The sequence below is a fragment of the Adiantum capillus-veneris genome, chromosome 22, assembly GCF_014529385.1.
Source record: "Adiantum capillus-veneris isolate H3 chromosome 22, ASM1452938v2, whole genome shotgun sequence".
NCBI classification, from domain to species: Eukaryota; Viridiplantae; Streptophyta; class Polypodiopsida; order Polypodiales; family Pteridaceae; genus Adiantum; species Adiantum capillus-veneris.
In genome coordinates this window covers 27,505,135-27,523,823 of record NC_140952.1, presented here as the reverse complement: position 1 = coordinate 27,523,823, position 18,689 = coordinate 27,505,135, and the positions used below count along the sequence as shown (strand labels likewise).

The 18,689-nt window shown below is 46.0% G+C and overlaps 1 protein-coding gene across 2 annotated transcripts in view; it reads right to left on the bottom strand.

Annotated features, from left to right (window-relative positions):
- Positions 1 to 18,689, bottom strand: part of SKB1 (SHK1 binding protein 1) — a 128,211-nt gene that overhangs the window by 61,421 nt on the left and 48,101 nt on the right. The gene's annotated exons all lie outside the window — the stretch shown is intronic.

The following is an 18,689-nucleotide window of genomic DNA, read 5'->3' as shown; positions in this document are numbered from 1 at the left end:
AGCAAACTTCTTGTTGAAAGAATTGTTTTGCCTACGGCTGAGCAATCTCATTGAGATGTAAGAGATGTGCATGCTTCATGCATTGATTGCATTATCTATGAAGTGTACTATTACTCCTCACATTCACTCAACAAAATCAACAAACCAGGCTTGGATAACTCTGGCTGGTCTTTATCGAAGTTGCAATGACGCTAAAATTGAATTGTTGCATAAAGAGCTCAAGTCGAAGATTATGCAAGAGAAAGATGACGTGGACACTTTTCTTGCTGGTATCAAGGATATAAATAAGCAACTCATTTCTACAGGTGAAGTTATTTCTGACAGTTCACTAGTGCAGAATGTTCTTGATGCATTGCCACACTCTTACCATACTTTTGCTAATACTTGGAGACTGACCCAAGGAAACCCTCAAGTTGTTATTTATGCACATTGTTATTACTGGAGTCACTTTCAAGAAAGAACAACACTTAACAACGTGCAATTCAATACGCTTTTGTTACTAGTCAAAGAGGAGGTGGTAATAGAATTGCAACCACTTCTCGTGGTTCTCCTGTGAGTAGCAGATCACCTGTGTCTAGTGCTTTTGTTGGCAACAACTTGTCTCGGAATTCTTGTGAAAAAGGAAAGAAGAAGATGTGTTGCCATTATTGCAAGGCTAATGATCACTTGATAACGCAACGCCTTAAGTTCAAGGCAAAAGAAGCCAAAAAGAACGGGGCTAGATCTACTACCAGTGCAGCTATTGTAGAATCTTTTGCAAATGGACATTGTGAGATGAAAAGTGGGCATTTAGTGCAAAGTGTACTTATGACCCTTCTCTCCATGATGCATGTATGTCAATTCGTGCAGAGTCACATGTTTGGTACTTTGATAGTGGTGCTACAAAGCACATTACTTTGCATCGTGATTTGTTTGCCTCTAGAGGCCATCCCTCACAGGAATACGATCACTTGTGCCAACAAGGGAGTTGGAAGCATTGTGCTGATTACTACGAATGGCAATTCTTTCACACTTGTTGATGCACTTTATGTACCAGGGATCAAAAAGAACCTTTAGTCTGCATCTACATTCGCAAGAATTGGCCTCAATGTCAAATTTGTGGATGACGCATGTACAATTGATGATTTCCATTTTGCTGATTAAATTGTTGCATATGTCATTTTGTGTCGTGGGCTGTATAAGCTCACTTTGTATGACAAGTGGCGGTAGAATTTTGCAAATGCAGTTGTAGATTCAGATGCGCTTTCAGTTGTGGATTCATATGCTCTTTCGTGGGATAAGACAACAGAGTACAGTGTTGTATACACCTCAGCAAAATGGTGTGGTTGAAAGAAAAAACACGTCGCTTATAGAGATGGCACGATGTATGGTCAAGAGTGGAGCTTTACAGCATTCGTTTTGGCTTGAGGCTGTCATGTGTGCTACTTATTATGTATTTAAAGGTGTCCTACCAAATCCTTGCAATCTATGACTCCTTATGAAGCATGGCATGATAACAAGCCATCTATTGATCACATGCGCATTTTCGGTTGTTTAGCTAATGCTTTGGTGCCACAAACGCAACGTAGAAAATTGTATGACAAGGCTATCAAATGCATTTTTGTTGGTTACAATCCTGAAAGCAAAGGTTACACGTTATACCATCCGCAAACGAAACGTATCTTGGTTTCACGAGATGTTGTACTTGTGAAAGATTCTGTTAAGCCTTTGTTATCATGTACCAGAGACAATAATCTAAGCTGAGGACATTTATTACACTTTGTTGCCTCTTTGTAATGGTGGAAACTTGACTGTAAGTTCTAATGTACAACCCATGGGAGTTTCAGAAAATGTTACAGATCAGCCTATTACATATGCAGATATACATAATGTACTTCATGTGGAAAGGGCTGAAAATGAAAGGGTGTCGTGCTCTCTACAATGGGTGCTCCTCAGTGCAGTAAGCAAGAAACCTCACTCCAACAAGAAGAAAACATCACACAGAAACGGAACAACTCAAAGCACAGCAACAGACTCAGAACTCAATGGAACTCGACAAACTCATAGGATCATACAGACTCTAGCTGGCACTGGGCAGCACTGTCAGCTCCAAGCCTAGGACTCCAGGATACAATGGGGGTGTCGAGGCTCCAATGTGCAGGGAGGGTGCAGATGCCAGATGTGCGGTGTTGGACTCAAGACTCAAGACTCGGGAAGCTAGACCATACAAAAGCGGATGATCGTATCGACGTATGATATATCATGTTGGAACCAACCACACATATATGTATCATAAAGAGCCACCATCAGCTAGCAAGATATCCCAATCCAGCTAAGCCTATCTCCAAACTGCATTGGTGGTGAACTAGCCACGGTGTCCACTAGACCTCCACCTGTGTCATTGCCACTTGTCACTACCCAGGAGAGAGTCCGTCTAGTGTGAACTCCAAACCAACTGAGACTAACTACCTATCCTGTGCCAGTGACAATGTAGTTGTGCTACAGGTTGCCTCCCACAAGACCACTCACCGACTCGGTGAGAGAAACAGTGAAAACCGAAAACTGTAATGTAGACCATCTTCTAGTTGGGCATGCCGCGTCATCACTTTGTGACACAACCTTCCCTCAAACTAGAGATGATGAGAAAAGGCGGCAGAAGCGGAGAAAGAGCAAGAAACGCAAGAAAAGCAAATTTCTGAAAAAGTCTAGAAGGCATCAGAGGCCATCTAGTATTTCGGAGGAGAGCTCGCCCTCTTCTGACAGTGAACAAAAGAGCAAGCAGACCAAGGAGTTTAAGGAAGCGGGTCAGGCCGTCAAGAATGAGACATTTTGAGGCTACTAGGACACCCATCAAGCTCTTGAATTTGTACAACAGTTTGACGTTGCCTTCTCTAGAGGTTGGTTCACGGAATACTCGAAGGTGCAAAGGGCGGCATCTTACTTGAAAGGAAATGCAAAGACATGGTGGTCTACTCTGTTGTTACGCAAACAAAGCACCTGTGACGTGGTTAAAATTCAAGAAAATTTTTCACGTCAACCTGGATAGTAGACAAATATAAAAGAGATATCGAACTGTCGAAAGTCTCTGAAGAAGAAGAAAAATATGAGTCATCCTTGAAACGAGCACACTCCTTGGATCTACTTGCCACCTTGAAACTTGACTTTTTGCCCAAATAACCGATGAAATCCACCAATTTCCTATTCTTCCGAGAGTGCTTTCATTATCAGGTTCATCTTCGTTTCAAGAGCTCTTTCTAGCTCACTCTGTGAGTCCAATTTTCGCTTTGTGCACTCGTTTGTCCTTTCAGCTTTCTTCTCGACCTAAGAGGAGAATCAATGGCCTCACGCCATCTCGTGAATCTCATCAATCCGGTAATCCTTCAGATGTTTTGCAAATCTCGGGTCTCTGGAGGACTTGATCAGTCTTTTCATACATGTGTCAACCTGCAGTTGACGTTTGTACTACGCTCTGGCAAACTTTCCCTTCGAAAATTTACCCAATTCTTCATTCTTTTCTTCCGTTCACATGCCCGGTTTCAACTTTTCTTTGTCTTCCCGCTGAGAGGTGTTCTCTGTCAGATTCTCCCTGAGAACCCATGTGTACTCTTGGGTTCTTTATGGCTTATGCCCTTCAGATAAAGCCATGAAAACGGGAGCACCCTCAATGCGCCATGGACAAAGGGTGGAAGTGGCTAATAAGTCTGGGGTCGAGACATGAAGATTCTTTAACTTGACTGGTCTGTCAATTTCTCCTCGAGAATCTGTGTTGTAGAAGGGATCGGATCCTCCGTAGAAGAAGAATCTTATGAGCTCTGATACCACTATACAAGCTTGGACACTCCAAGCGAGAAATCAATAGCAACATTCAAAATCACTGAACTTTAATAGAGGGAGAGAGAGAGAGAGAGAGAGAGAGAGAGAGAGAGTCGACTCGGCATCGCGGAGTTCCACGCCTTGAAGCACTGGCCCCAAAGACTCGCGTCCCTTTTGGTATTTCTTTATTATTGATCACATCAAGGTACAACTCCCGAGGGTCCTCTACTCTCAAACTCTGCATCTAGATGTTCTACAAAGTGAGAGGCCCAAGGGCTCTTTTAAATTTACAAGGGATAGCCAAGAGCAGAGCCTCAAAAGCATCACGTTCAAAAGCACACTCCACCCGAAAGCATCTGATCCCAAAGCTAGCGCTAAAGCTGCCACGTCATCAACCCAATGCAAATCACAAAAATCCATACAGCTTGCCACGTGGCACCAACAACGCATAATGCGAAAATCCGTACGGCTTGCCCCGTCAGCATGTCAACGTGATTTACGGAAATTTCCCACATAGTCCAAGCTTTCATCTTTTAGGGTTTGGGGCCCCACGGCTGGTGCTTCAAAAGTTCTTTCAGTTGGTTGGCTCAGTTTCTCTTGTCCATTCAGTCATTTCTCTTCCAATTGGGCATGCCACGTCATCACTTTGTGACACAACCATCCCTCAAACTAGGGTGGAGGTAAAGTAGTCACCAACTTCATGAGCTTTTAGGTTTAGACTCAAACATTTGGTTTATGAGGTTTAGCCAACACCCTTGGCTTTGATATCAATTGAAGTGGCATGAGGAGAGGAAGACAACTTCGAGATCAACCATCCCAATATCATTCCTACAGATACGCGCTTAACTACAAGCTTTCCACAAACTAGTCTAGCCATCTAGACTAAAAAACCTTTAGGTATTAGGTACCTCCAGTCTAGCCAATCTTTGCAAGCCTCATAGTTAGGCACCACTTATAGGTCACAAGTTGGGGTTACCTTGACTGTCACAAATTGATGACGTGACTTGCCCAATGGGAAAGAAATGGTCGAGAGGACAAGAGAAACCAAACCCAAAGAAGAGAGAAAGTTCTGAACCCTGAAGAATGGCCGAGGGGACTAAACGCAAAGAAGAGAGAAAGTTCTGAACCCTGAAAGAATGGCCGAGGGGACTAAATTTAAAAAGAGTCTAGGTTTTTAAATATCCTAGTCCCACCCAACTTAAAGAGCACCGATCAAATTCTAAAACTCAAAAGCTTTAACTCTGGATGGCAAGTCCACAATTTACAGTCACTGCTGACGTGGCAGGGCTATACGGACAGCTAACATGGCAGGGCTATACGAACAGCTTACCTGGCAAACAATACAAAATTCCGTGATTCGCGTTGTTATGCTGACGTAGCAGGTTATACGGATTTCTGTAAATTGCCATGACAGATTTTGTTGCTTTTACACATGCCTTTGCGGGGAATAAGTGCTTTTGGGATCTGATGCTTTTAGGCTCTGCTCTTGGGCATCCCTTGTACTGATTATAAGTGTCCCTAAGGTCACTCTCTAAGAGCATTTGGACGCGGGGTCTCGGAGAAAGTTGGATCCTCGCGCACTTGTCTAACGTAGCGCGAGGATTCCGCTCTCGCGCACCTCTCTCCCCCTTTGAATACAGAATTGTAATGCCCCGCTCGAGGACTTTCCATCTGTATGTACAGTTGTGTGGGTTCATGCGCGTATGCCAAGGCAAGAGCCTCTTGTCTAGTAGCTGGATTAGGTAATGTTAATCCCCCACATGAACAGGTGAATTCGGAGAGATCTCACGCAAAAAATCTCGTTCGGTTCAAAGGGCGAGTAGCCCTACACGAGTGGGAGTATGAGGGCTTCCTACAGATGCGACCGGCACACGAAACGGAGCCCAAAACAGTAAAATACAGCCTGCTATGTATTTTTATTGGTTTAGGGTCTTCATTCTAATTGATCCCTAATACCCCCACGAGCTTTGGGGAGGCATTGGGATCACTGTACAGGTGATCTATGCATTTTCAGGGCAAAAAACATAAAATTTAGCGTGGTGCAAATTCTCGCCAGGTTTGGGAAAGTGTCCGTATGCACCGGGAAAGTCACCTTTGGCATTGTATTCCTCTACAAAGGTCATGGCCTCAACAAGGAAGATGCCTACCTAGTGCTCTTTCCATCAACCTTGGATGGCTTAGCAGACAAATGATACAATCAATTTGCAGAGAACCACTTTGCAACTTGGGCAACACTATGATGACAGTTTTGTGAAGCCTTCAAACCAAGTGATTTTCAATATTGATCAAACACAAGTTCATGATGTCTCTATGCTCCAAGAAACGGCACCCTCTTCACCTACAAAAACATAATCAGCAATTTTCTTCTCAGACCCAATAAAAGAAGTCAACTTGGGCGCCTCTGACAACCCCCAACCCATGGTTGTGGGATCATCCGGTGCTACTAGACCACGTGCATTTATCAAAGTGGGAAATCGAAGATCCGTATTCACATGAATTCTTCAGAAGCACCCAGCCTGTTCTTCTCTATGCAATCCATTCATAGAAAACACAATCAAAATTTTCAGCTTTCAACAATCTTAAACACCTCTAATGTTGTGACAAAAATGAGCTCAATGATGTTTTCATCAAATCAAGAAGGTAATTGTATCACGGTTAAGTGGCTGGCAATGCCCAGGGTTGGATGTGGCAAACGAAGACTCTTGCTATTGATAGGTAATTTCTATGAGCCAATCTGAGTCCTGCTGCTAGTGTAGCTCCACTTGTATCACGGGATGGTTCTTTGCTCGTGGATTGTAGGCTTTTAGTAGTAATTTTGGGTTGCTTCATTGTGTCACACGATGGATGTGGGCATGGTGTGTTTCGGAACTTTTCAACAAATGAGATTCATGTAAAGTTCCCCCAAGCCTAGTCATACCTCTTCTAGCCCCTAACCCCCCCCCCCCCCGCTCACCCCCTATCTAGCCTACCTACCCCCAACCCCCCGCTGAAACCCGCCCGTGGGGCAGCAGGCGTTGCCTTTCACCCAAAATTCTTTACTTTAGACACACACACACACAGAGCACTTTGCAAAGGTAACCTGTAACGGGGATTAACACCTACGTACACACACAGCTCGGAAGCTAGAATGATCCAAGCAGACACCAACAACCTGTAGGCCCCAAAATTGGCGCCCCTTTCGGTATTTCTTTATTCTTTAGAAGGGTAAATTACAAAGAAGAGTCCTCGGAATCCTTTATCTGTATCGAGCTAGATACCACCTGTTTTGGCCAAATTTCGGCGACATAACAACCCCAAAACTTGCGCGAAACCAATTCCCCTACTGAAACTCTCTACCACTGGCATAAACCCTCTGATTCCAGCCCAAAAACAGTAAATTCAGCACGCTGTATTTACTGGTTTTTGCCTTGTTTTCAGCCCCAAACAGTCCACTAACTGTCCTCTGCCAGTGGGGCACGATTCCGAATGGTTTTGGCGTCCATATGGTTGAAAAACAATCAATTTACAACGCATACACATCGTTGAAAACGCACCTGTAAGGTGAGGTTATGACCCTCACAAGTGCCTAATTTGGAGTAGTAGTTAGCTACCCCTGTTCCTGTTCAAGGACGCTCTTGCCTCAACACAAAAACATGAAACCACACAGTTGTACATCAGTCAAATGCAGATCCCTCTTGTGGGGCATCACATAACTGCACGTACGGGAGAGAGAGAGCAGTGTGTAGTGTGTAGGGCATCACTCCTAGCACCACATTGTACATGAGAGGGAAAGAAAGCACTCCATAGCTCTTAACCTGTGGTGACAGGTTCTCAATGAAGTATCCCCCTCACCATAAATCGAGTGCCCCCTTTTCTGCCCTTGACTTGTAATGCATCTATGAACAAATGGATGCAAAAGGGGAAGATTTCCATGGCTGAAAAAAACTTGCGTATCGCTGAAAACGCAACAAAACAGCCCTGTAAACACGCATCTGATACCTTCCAATGCTGAAAATGAGCTCCTTGGTCCTAGGTAAAGTCATGGGAAGCTCAAAAATGGAGAGAAATGACTAAAAATTAGAGTTATCAGCCTCCAAAACTGCTCCAAAAAGTCAATTACGAGTTTGTTCTCCCAAACTTCGTAAATTGGCCAAAAAGTGCCACTTGGCGCTCATACATGCAATTTCTCCGCATTGGGCTTCCTGCTTAAAAATCTCTGAACTGGTGTATCAGTTGACTTTGCAGCAGAGTAATAAAATGTTCCCCTTGTCATTCCGAAGATAATGACGCGAACACATTTCACGTCCCAAAATAGCAGTTCCCTAATTTTTAGGAAATGATTCCGTTGGGCTCCCACTGGTCATCTGACCATCTATCCTCATTGGGACTGCATCCAAAAGTGCAATGTGGCCCAACTGTCGGATACTTTCTGCTGGTGATCCCACCTTGACTTTATGCCTTTATAAAGTTCACTTCCTAGCATCCACCAACTGTCGGATACTTTCTGCTGGTGATCCCACCTTGACTTTATGCCTTTATTGAGTTCACTTCCTAGCATCCCCCCGTCGCACTTGCTAAGTGCGACGGGGGGACCTATATGATCTTGCTATGAGCCTAGACATCCTCTTACTATACGAATTCCAGTGCCGACCACTTCTCGTCTGCGGGTGAAACTACCGTTCACATTGGCCATACAACGTCCGACCGTTTGCTACTTCAAAAAGAGGGTCTCAAAAATAAAACAAAAATCATTGGAAAGAAACCAACAACTAAGGTTAGCAGTTGTCGCGTCCTCGTGACATAGTTAACAAATGCCACATCCTCGTGACATACCCCCCTCTTGAAATCGCAAACGTCCTCGATTGCATACCATAAATACACGCCACTGATGATCTTGTGCAATTAACACTCTTTTATCATCGCATGTATCCGCAAGAAAGGTCGTAACACATAGATATAAATGACTTAATGAGACCTTCATACTTTTGTCATTTCCATCTATTACACTGAATTCATATGTACATTTGATGTGCTAGCTCTATCATTACCCCTCCTTTGCAGATGTTGGGTTGGGGCATAGATAGGTTATAACCCAAAGGCTTCAAGGTAAAGCTGCAATACATTTGGTGACTCCGACAGTTCATGCTCTTCCATCCACTTTGCATCCATAGGCGGATAGTTCTTGAACTTCACCACATAGCATTTTGCAACCTGTCCCTAACTTTTTACCTGTGCAAGAAGTTCTTGCCTGTGCAAACGAGCATAATTCCACAATACTGACGTACCACCCACGACCAAGCAAGCTCAAATTTCAAGATGATTTACCAATGCGTCATAGAATCCAAGCAATCGCCTCAGATACTGACGTACCACCCACGACCAAGCAAGCTCAAATTTCAAGATGATTTACCAATGCGTCATATAATCGGCAAGCAGCGTGTCACCTGGCAGACCCACATCACTCCCGCAGAAGATCTAGTGGCCAATCTACCACCTTGAGACCTCTCCCTATCTCATCTTCGTTCATACTTACAAACCCTAAAAACGCAGCAGAAAATCAGCCCTAATTTGACCACTTTTTGGTAGGGCGACATGCGGAATTTCTTGTCTGTCCTGTCAAGAGGAACCCTCTTCCATAATGCCCTTCCCTTTGTCAGCCATAGTGTAATCGCGCGTTCCTGTACTCTAGTCTTTACCAAAAATAACCGAGACTCACTCTTTGGGGGAAAAGTGATTGATATCTCGGCAATGGAACCTTGAAACCGGCCCGTGGGGCGGAAGGCATTGGCTTTCACCCGAAATTCTTTACTTTAGACACACACAGAGCACTTTGCAAAGGTAACCTTCATTAGAAAGAAACCAACAACTAAGGTTAGCAGTTGCCGCGTCCTCGTGACATAGTTAACAACTGCCACATCCTCGTGACACCCCCCCCCCCCCACCCAGGGCCCCGCCCCTACACATCCCCATCTTCCCTATCTAGCCCCTACCCAACCCCCTTGCCCCTACCCACCCCACCTCGCCCCTACCTAGCCGTGCCCCTCGCATCTGAACCCCTCTCCTGCCTCACATGGTCCACTTCCAACGGGGCGAACTGAAAAGATGCTTGGAGCTAGAGCCATGGTCTGCCTCATCTCTTGCAACCTTTGCTACTGTTAAAGTTGCCTCAAAAACCAGCTTTGTTTTGAGCATTCCCCATTCAGAGCCTCTACTTTAGCATTGCCACTACTTCTTTCTCTTTCAGGATTCATTGAGTCTTGAGTCTGGTGTCCAATCTAGCACCGCACATTTGCACTCTCCCAGCACAATTGCAGCCTCGACACCCCCATTGCACCTATGAGCCCTGGGCTTCAAGCTGAGTGTGGTGCCAGCCAGAGTCTGATTCTGTTGGAGTGAGGTTTTGTGCACATTGCACTAAGGAGAACCCATAGTAGAGAGCACAACACAATTTTCCTGCTACACTGCCACATAAAAAATAAAATTCACAGGCAAAAGCAATTGAAAGAGAAAAAAGATAAAAATACAAAGATCCAAGGCACGGCAAGCTAGTAAGAGAGAAACAAAGGGAGTATAATGGATTTCGTATCAACGAAAGTTCCAACAAGTGTTCTGTTGTAGAAACGACAAGATCCATCTATGGACATTCTTTCTACTTTAACTTTTCCTCCAACTCCTTCAAGTCTTCAATAGCCATGGGTTACACCTCTCCCCTAGAGATGGAGCACATAGAGTACCATTGGGGAGTGAATTCTCCCATGTAAATAATGTAAATGCAGACACTCACTGAAAAAACCATGACAAAGATGAGTGTCAAAAAGATTCATGGGTAGGTCTTCCCACTGATTTAGTTGTCACAAAAATAACTCCATTCAAGAAGCTCTTGCATAAACACACCCCTAATGATGAAAGAAGAAAACAATGATGAGAGAAGACAAGTCTGCGCAGCTCGAGCAAAAACAAACCCAGGCATCTCTAATCCTCGTACCGCATGCATCTGGAGAGTGGTCCAAAGCCCTCTCTAAACAAGTAATGGAAGTGGCCTCGTATCTCATAGTAGATGGGGCAATGGCATGTGTAGTGCCACTCTGTCTCAGGCTCAGCGTAACCGCGAAACGCGTTTCAACAGGCCTAAAACGTGAAACGGGTGAAACGGCCGAAAAGTTTCACCTGCAAGGTGAAACGCCTGGAGTGAAACGCCTGAAATGAAAAATTGCCTTTAGAGAATTTAGCCATCAAATAGTTATTTATTGATTATGTATATGCTATTTCAAGGTTAACATAGCATGTGTCTCTACTCACTGCACTATGAACACCTAGTTTGTCGATACATAACTCTATATATACAAAAAACTGGCGTTTCGGTCAGACGTTTCACTGAAGCCTTAGCCTAGGGTGAAACGTTTCGGGGTGAAACGCCACGTTTCGGGGTGAAACGTTTCGCGGTTACGCTGCGAGTCAGGCTCAATGTCACACAGGGGGCATGTCCTTGCCTCTGCTGGTTATCCGCTGTATCTCCCATTCGTGATTCGCAACTGGTGTGAAGATGTGCATATCTGGCCAATAGCACATCGTATCCCATGAGACACGTGGGTGTCCATGTATCTGGGCCTCGTCACAAAACCATCCTCGATAAGCTGGAGAAGATGCTCTCTGTAGAAAGCCATCTTCGTGCCCAACTCCTATGCTGGCTGTATCCATGTCCTCGTAGTGTCTGGATGAGTCAGGTCCTGGCGGATGAGCCTGGTGATCTCGGACTGTGTAAGAGTCAGAGAGGGTGCATCCAATGAGTTCTGGAAGGGAGGTAATCTGTCTATGTTGAACCCATGCGCCTGAAACCATGATGTCATCTCCCCATACCAGCATGTTGTATCTCCCTGCATGGCTAACTGTCGAGAGGACTCAAGTGCAAGGCGGGCATATCTGTCTCTGGGAAGTTTCCACATCGGTGTATGAAGGAGACAGATCTGATGAGCGCCTCAACGACTACTTGGGAGGCAGCTAGCTCTGCTCGGACAATAGCACGTGGTACTGAAGCCTTAGCTCTAATGAGCCGCGAGATCATAGAGACTAGAGGCTTCTCCATGTCCCCCCATCCATCAGTGCGGCTTGTCCTCCCATGATGATCCAATGAAGGTCCCCAAATCTCAACTCCATAAAGCAATGCAGAAGCCACCAAAGTATCAAAGAGCCAGAGCTTCGTCCGAGGCTCCTGAAACTGAACCTGTGAGCACATCCTTTCCAATCTACCCAATGCTGCATGGGCTCTGGTCAATCTAGTCTCTGCTGCCCTCCTCAATGAAAATGTTGGCCCACTAAAAACCACTCCAAGATAAGTGTAAGCATCTGTATACTCCACTGTCTCCTGGCCGTATGTGAATGCGGGCGCTGACCTCCTGATCCATTGTGGGGTGATATTAAATACCATGACCTTGGTTTGACCACGGTTGACGGACAAACCACTTTCCTAGGCAAACCTATGCAAAGCATCCAAGTGACGTTGCATGTCACAAACGGGAGCGCATAACAATATAAAATACATTCGGATAAATAGGATTTATCACTTATTACTGAAGCCAGAGGATATAGAGAGAAATAAATAGAGAGAGATAGAGAGTGAGAAGATTGACACAGTACTGGGGACCAGAAGATGGGCTGGTCTCCCCCCATAATAGTATCTTTATTACTGAGGAGAAGTCTATACAAGCACTTGAACCGAACGTATTACCACGTTCGTTCTAGAATAAGACTTGATGGTTCCCGGAAGCCTCAGCTTCCGATTCCTAGGGCAAAACCCTATTCCAAGGAACTTCCGTTCCTTATTCCAAATCCTTGAGAACCAAGGTTCTCGCCTCTGGATCTCACCTTCCAGACTCAGGGCATGACATCCCTACAACTCTTTCTAACTCTCTTTCCAGAGTCCTCTTCCCGCAGAACAACTCTGCTTTCCCAGACACGAAGTCCTTACTTGGGAATCCCAACTTCCGGATCGCAACTTGAGAGACTACCTCTCTCCGATCCGTGGATCTTCTTCCCAAACTCGGGTACGAAACCCTTGGGCTGATCTGGCTCTAGTTCCTCAGAGCGCTTTTCTCCTGCAGAGGCTCCTGCCTTCCTCTGCTCCTACTCCCTCACGAAGAGGAAGTACACCTGCAATCAAATACTCAAAGATCATAACATGAAAAACGTTACCTTCAAAGTCTCGACGCTCGAAACGCAACTCCGTTCTCGAAAAGCAATTCCCCGGAAGAGATCTTTACATAGAAAAATCCTCTCTTTCAATCCTACACACAAAAGAGGTGTGTTCCTTCTCGTAAATCAGCCCCGTCTACGACGTTTATGGGCTGAAAACATAGAAAAACAGCAACTTGTCGCGATGGAAACACGCTTCGTAGGCACTTCTTCGAGAGGGAACTCGCGCACTGGGTCTTGGCGACATCTGGTACACTTGGGGCAGCCATGGGCATCACTGGCAACGTCTTCTTTACGGCTGAAATCTGCAGTAGCATCTCCTCCTTGCAAAGATTGGTCCTCCTCTCTGAGTGAGGGCATGTGATGCTTTTATAGCTCCTAGCCACAGGCACGAATAGCTGCTTGCGTAGAGATCGCTTTTTCAATTTTATTTTTTTTCAAATTTTTTTTCCCCGTTCTGCCAGAAAAAGAGAGAGAAAACGCTGGCTGATCTGTTGCCTTATTTATCAGATGGCTGCCCACTTATTAAGTGGGCGGCCGGCGTATTTTAAAAATAGTCTGAACCTGCCCAAAAACTCAATAAAACCTTATAAGTTAAAAACAATGCTTTCACAGCACTTCCCAGGCGTCCCTGGATGCAATCACATGCACAGTTGCAATGCAGACAAAGACTTCCTCGCGGGAAAGCATCTGCTTTCCCGAAAAGCAATCCCGCTTTCTCAGAAAGCATCTGTTTTTCCTCAAAGTTTCCTCTGAACCCATCTTCATTCAAGTGCTTGCTTTTCCTTGTGCACAATTCTAACATAGTTCGGAATTTCCTCCCGACTATGGATATTCCCTTTCCGATGTACCCGTCACCCACCTTGTGACGCATCAGGAATACCCATCACCTAGTCCTTTCCTACCGAACTTACGATACAATCTCCTTCACGATGCTCTATGTCACCCATCCTATGACGCATCAGAGATGTCCGTTCCCGGATGGTCGGATACTTCTTTCCGATGCTCCCTGTCACCCATCCGATGTGACGCATCAGAAGTACACGTTCTTGGTGGCCTTACAGATATTCCCGTTCTCAGTGTTCCCGTCATTACTTTAAATGACGCACTAGGAATACTCTGTATTCGGATGTCTCCAATGAGAAAAACCCTCTCACTTAAAATTCCAATAATTCATTTAGAATTATTTTTTTTCCTTCGTGTTCCAAGCAAGAAAACCCTCTCACTTATAAATCCAATAATTCATTTAGAATTATTTTTCTGAAAGATAAAGCCAATTTAGCAACATTGCATCCCCTCCGGAGAGTCGAAGATCAACACAATATCATCAACATATAACAATAGTGGAATCCATGTCCCTGTCAGCTGTGCACCTCTATCACCATCTCTCTCAATGTAGTCAAAAACCTCATCCACATACATACCAAATAGAGACGGAGAGAGCGGGCAACTCTGCTTCACCCCAATAGTTGAGTGAACCGTGTGGATAGACCCTCTGAGGTGCGTACATGCCCCACTATTGACCTGTATAATGCCATGACCCCCCAAATGAGCTTTGTGGGTACTCCCATCTGCTGTAATCTGCGCATCAATCTAGCTCTAGGTACTGTGTCAAATGCTTTGCGGAAATCCACAAAGCTACAATAGATCCGTCTCCCATTTGATCCGCCCTCCTCAATGATGGCTCTGAGTGGCAAGATATGGTCAAGAGTAGAAAAACCCCGCCTGAACCTTGCCTGCCCGGCTGCCCGACTGCCCTCCCTCTCTGCCCATCTACTCAGCTGCTGCTCAAGAATAGATGCGTACAACCATGCCCAATCATGATAGTGCGATAATTCCCAGGCTCCATAGGGTCTCCCGACTTAAAGATAGGTACAATAGTAGATAGGCTCCAAGTATCAGGCAAGCCCTCACACATGGCACGGTTAAACATAACTGCTAGAAGCTCTGCTAGTAGATCTCTGGCATGCGTGAAATGCTCAGCCACTAAGCCATCATGATCATATGCTCTCCTAGTCCTCATCCTGTCAATGGCCTTCCTCACCATCTCAACGGTGAAAAAAGCACATGTGTGTGGGCATGGATCAGGGGGATCGGGAAGGGGGGGCCGCTCAGAAACTGTGTACAGAGATGATGCATATTGGCCCCAAGCCTCTATAGAAGTGATGGCAAGGTGGGGGGGGGGGGGGGGGGGGGGGGGGGGGGGGGGGGGGGGGGGGGGGGGGGGGGCTCATGAAAGAGCCGCCATGTCTCATGTGAGTCCTGACTCAAGAATAGCTGGTATAGATCCTACTCTAGGCGAGCCAAAAATGCCCTCTTCTTCAGCGCACTAGGCGTCGGAAGTCAATCTGTGACTGTCTATGAGTGATGTTCCCCAAAAGCACCTCCCTTTGAAGTCTAACTCTAGTGTCCTAGCATTCCTCATCATACCAATTGTTCTGGGGCATGCTCCCCGAACGGCGTCTCTGCTCAGGTTGGGTATGTGGGTATGCCTCTACTGCTGCATCATGTAGTGTCTATGTCAGTATAGTAGTAAGCTCCTCCAGAGGTCGCCCTGGCTCCTCTGTGCACAGGCGTCGGTAGATCCCATCTATGTATACAGAGTCCGTCTCCTGCCGGAAGGTGTAGCGAGTAGGGGATGCTGCCCGTGGCTTGTGTGCCACACTAAACTGAAAAGAGATGGTCAACGACACAAGAGCATGATCCACTGCCACACCAGCAGGTCTGGGTCCAACCGTGAGATCCTGGATACTAGAGATGAGGCTTGGCTATGCCATTACATAATCCATTGTGCTGGCTCCATGTCTGTGTGGAAAGCATGTAAAAACCCCCGTAGCGGGAAATCTCTGTAGGACATTCAGGATGGCCAATCCATGTGCAACCCCCATGTTTATCAAGTGTCGTCCATACTCACTGTGTTCCCCATCCTGTGATAGTCTGGATAGGCCCGTCTCTGCAACATGCAGCTCTCTCAGCATCTCCGGTGAAGTATCATAAAATATTGTTTGATGATGGGCAGTCCTAGCATTGAAATCCCCTAGAATGATGATGTCACCATCTCTAGAGAACTCCCATATGTCATCATCCAAAATAGAAAAGGGGGACTGTCCTCTGGGTGGTGCATAAACTGACGTACTCAGGGGGAGGTAGCAAATAGCAATGTAAAGATATCTGCATGTCTCTGCTCTCAATCTCACCCACATGTACCTAGCTTGCTCATCCCTGCGGGCTATATGTATCAATGGCTGCAACTCCTCCCCTGAATAACACTGCCACCCCTCCTGAGCCCCGCCCTCTGTGCTCTGATCGTGTCTCCTATCTTCAGGCTGTCTCCCATCTTATATCCACTAATGTGAGGCATAAACTGCCCAGGGGCCTAATGTGTCTCAGAGTAGAAGACGATGTCTCTTACCCTAAAACTATCCTCAAAAGCACCCACATCAAGGCGCATAGATCCATTACAATTCCAAGTGGCAACTTTGAGTGTGGCCCCATAGGTCTCGCACCGCCATGGGGAGCGCAGCTCTACAATCACCACCCGACCATCTCTGTAGAAGGTCGTCTTTCCCTTCTCCCTTGCCGCTTGAATCTCTAGCATTACCTCTCTCATATACGCAAGCTGTGTGAGAGTGAGGTCATCTCCAAGGAATATGCCCTTTTTCTTTAGTGTAGGACGCCTCTTCAAGAAGTCCTTCATTGCCTCCATGGATGGGAAACGGATGATTAAAGCTCTCTCTTTTGAAGTCTCCCCATTTCCTTGTGTCTTCATCCCTACCCTCCTTGCCTTTGTATGAGTAGCCTCACTACCCATCATGCAGAGAAGTTCTTCGACTTCCCCTTCCACATCATCTCGGTCTTTTAGACCGGTTACTCTTATATGCAAAGCTCTAGTTTTCCTTCGCTGCTCTTCCTCTAGAGTCATGTTGATGATTGTAGAAGTGGGAACAAATGTGGTTTCTTTCCCTTTCCCTTTCTTAGAGACTTCTATTTATTTCTCGGCCTCATCCGCCTTCTTCTATGTCTTCTGGGTCTTCTGAGAAAGAAAGAAAGAAAGAAAGAAAGAAAGATTTTTAACGTCTATGTCAGGCCGAAATCCGCCTATGAGACAAATCAAATGTACATGGTGTGTATGTCATCCGTCTATCGGAAAGACAAATGAAACAAAACTGATACAAAGCTGAACTGAATGTAGGTAGTGGAGTATCTGAGGAGGGATGGAGCTCTATCTCTAGGGGTATATGCATGTCTATATGCTCAAGGTAGTACAATCATGAGAATGCATCAAGCTATCTAGCTCCATCCTGTACTAATGGGGGGATGTAAGATGTGGTACATGGGCGGGTCCATCCTGTACTAATGGGGGGATGTAAGATGAGAGAGAGAGAGAGAGAGAGAGAGAGAGAGAGAGAGAGATGAATGCATCAAGCTATCTAGCTCCATCCTGTACTAATGGGGGGATGTAAGATGAGAGAGAGAGAGAGAGAGAGAGAGAGAGAGAGAGATGAAATGAAATGAAATGTTATATTAACGTCTTCAAAAGGCCAAAATAACCTATGAGACCAAGCGTTACAATGTGGTGAATCTGATACAAAGTCAGAGTAACAAAATGAAATGACAAAATCATAAAATGATAAAATAAAAGTAATATGGGATCCTAAACTGGTAGCTGTGAACTAAGCAGCTAGCTGGGATAGCTAAATCACAAGTCACAAGAAATCCAGCATCGGTCGTTGGCGGATCTCATCAATCTCCTCCATGGACAGTAGTCTGACCGGGCGTCATGCATGTCGGGCCAAAGTGATCCGAATCCTCTGATGAAGCCTCCGTCGATGCTATGTAGTCCTCCGCAGTCGTGGGCGTCTGTATCTCCCCAGCTCAGTCGCTCGATCGATCAATGTGCCTCTGGTGTGAGGCGACAAGATCTGCTGTGGTAGTAGCTCCTCTGGGTGTCCAGTGTCTGCTCTAAAGAAGTCTATGATGTGTCTCTAAGACTGGCTAGCCTCTCCTCTCATCAGGCTCTCTCTGTGTCTGCGCAACTCGAGCAGGAACAAACCCAAGCATCTCTAATCCTCGTACCTCATGACTCTGGAGAGTGGTCCAAAGCCCTCTCTAAACAAGCAGTGGAAGCGGCCTCGTATCTCGTAGTAGACGGGGCAGTGGCATGTGTAGTGTAACTCTGTCTCAGGCTCAATGTCACACAGGGTGCATGTCCTGGCCTCTGCTAGCACTCCGCTGTATCTCCCAGTCTAGATCCGCAGCTGGTGTGAGGATGTGCGTATCTGGCCAATGGCACACCATATCCCATGAGACAGGTGAGTGTCCATGTATCTGGGCCTCGTCACAAAACCGTCCGCTAAGCTGGAGAAGATGCTCTCTGTAGAAAGCCATCTTCGTGCCCGGCTCCTGTGCTGGTTGTACCCATGTCCTCCTGGTGTCTAGCAAGCAGCCCCTCTCCTTGCTTAAGCAACCTCTGTGTTTAAGTAGCCCCCATGCTTGATAAAAGGCTTATCTATGGCTGATTTTCTGTCCTAAGGTTTTGCTTCTAATCGATAACTGCTGACTCGAACGCGTGGAGTCTCTGCGCGAAAGATTGACGCGTAACTTTGTACCTGCGCAAAAGACTGACGCGTTTGAACGCTGGGCTGAGGGGGGAGAGTTGGGTGATGGGCTGAGGGGGGACCGCTGGGCAGAGAGAGAGAGAGAGAGAGAGAGAGAGAGAGAGAGAGAGA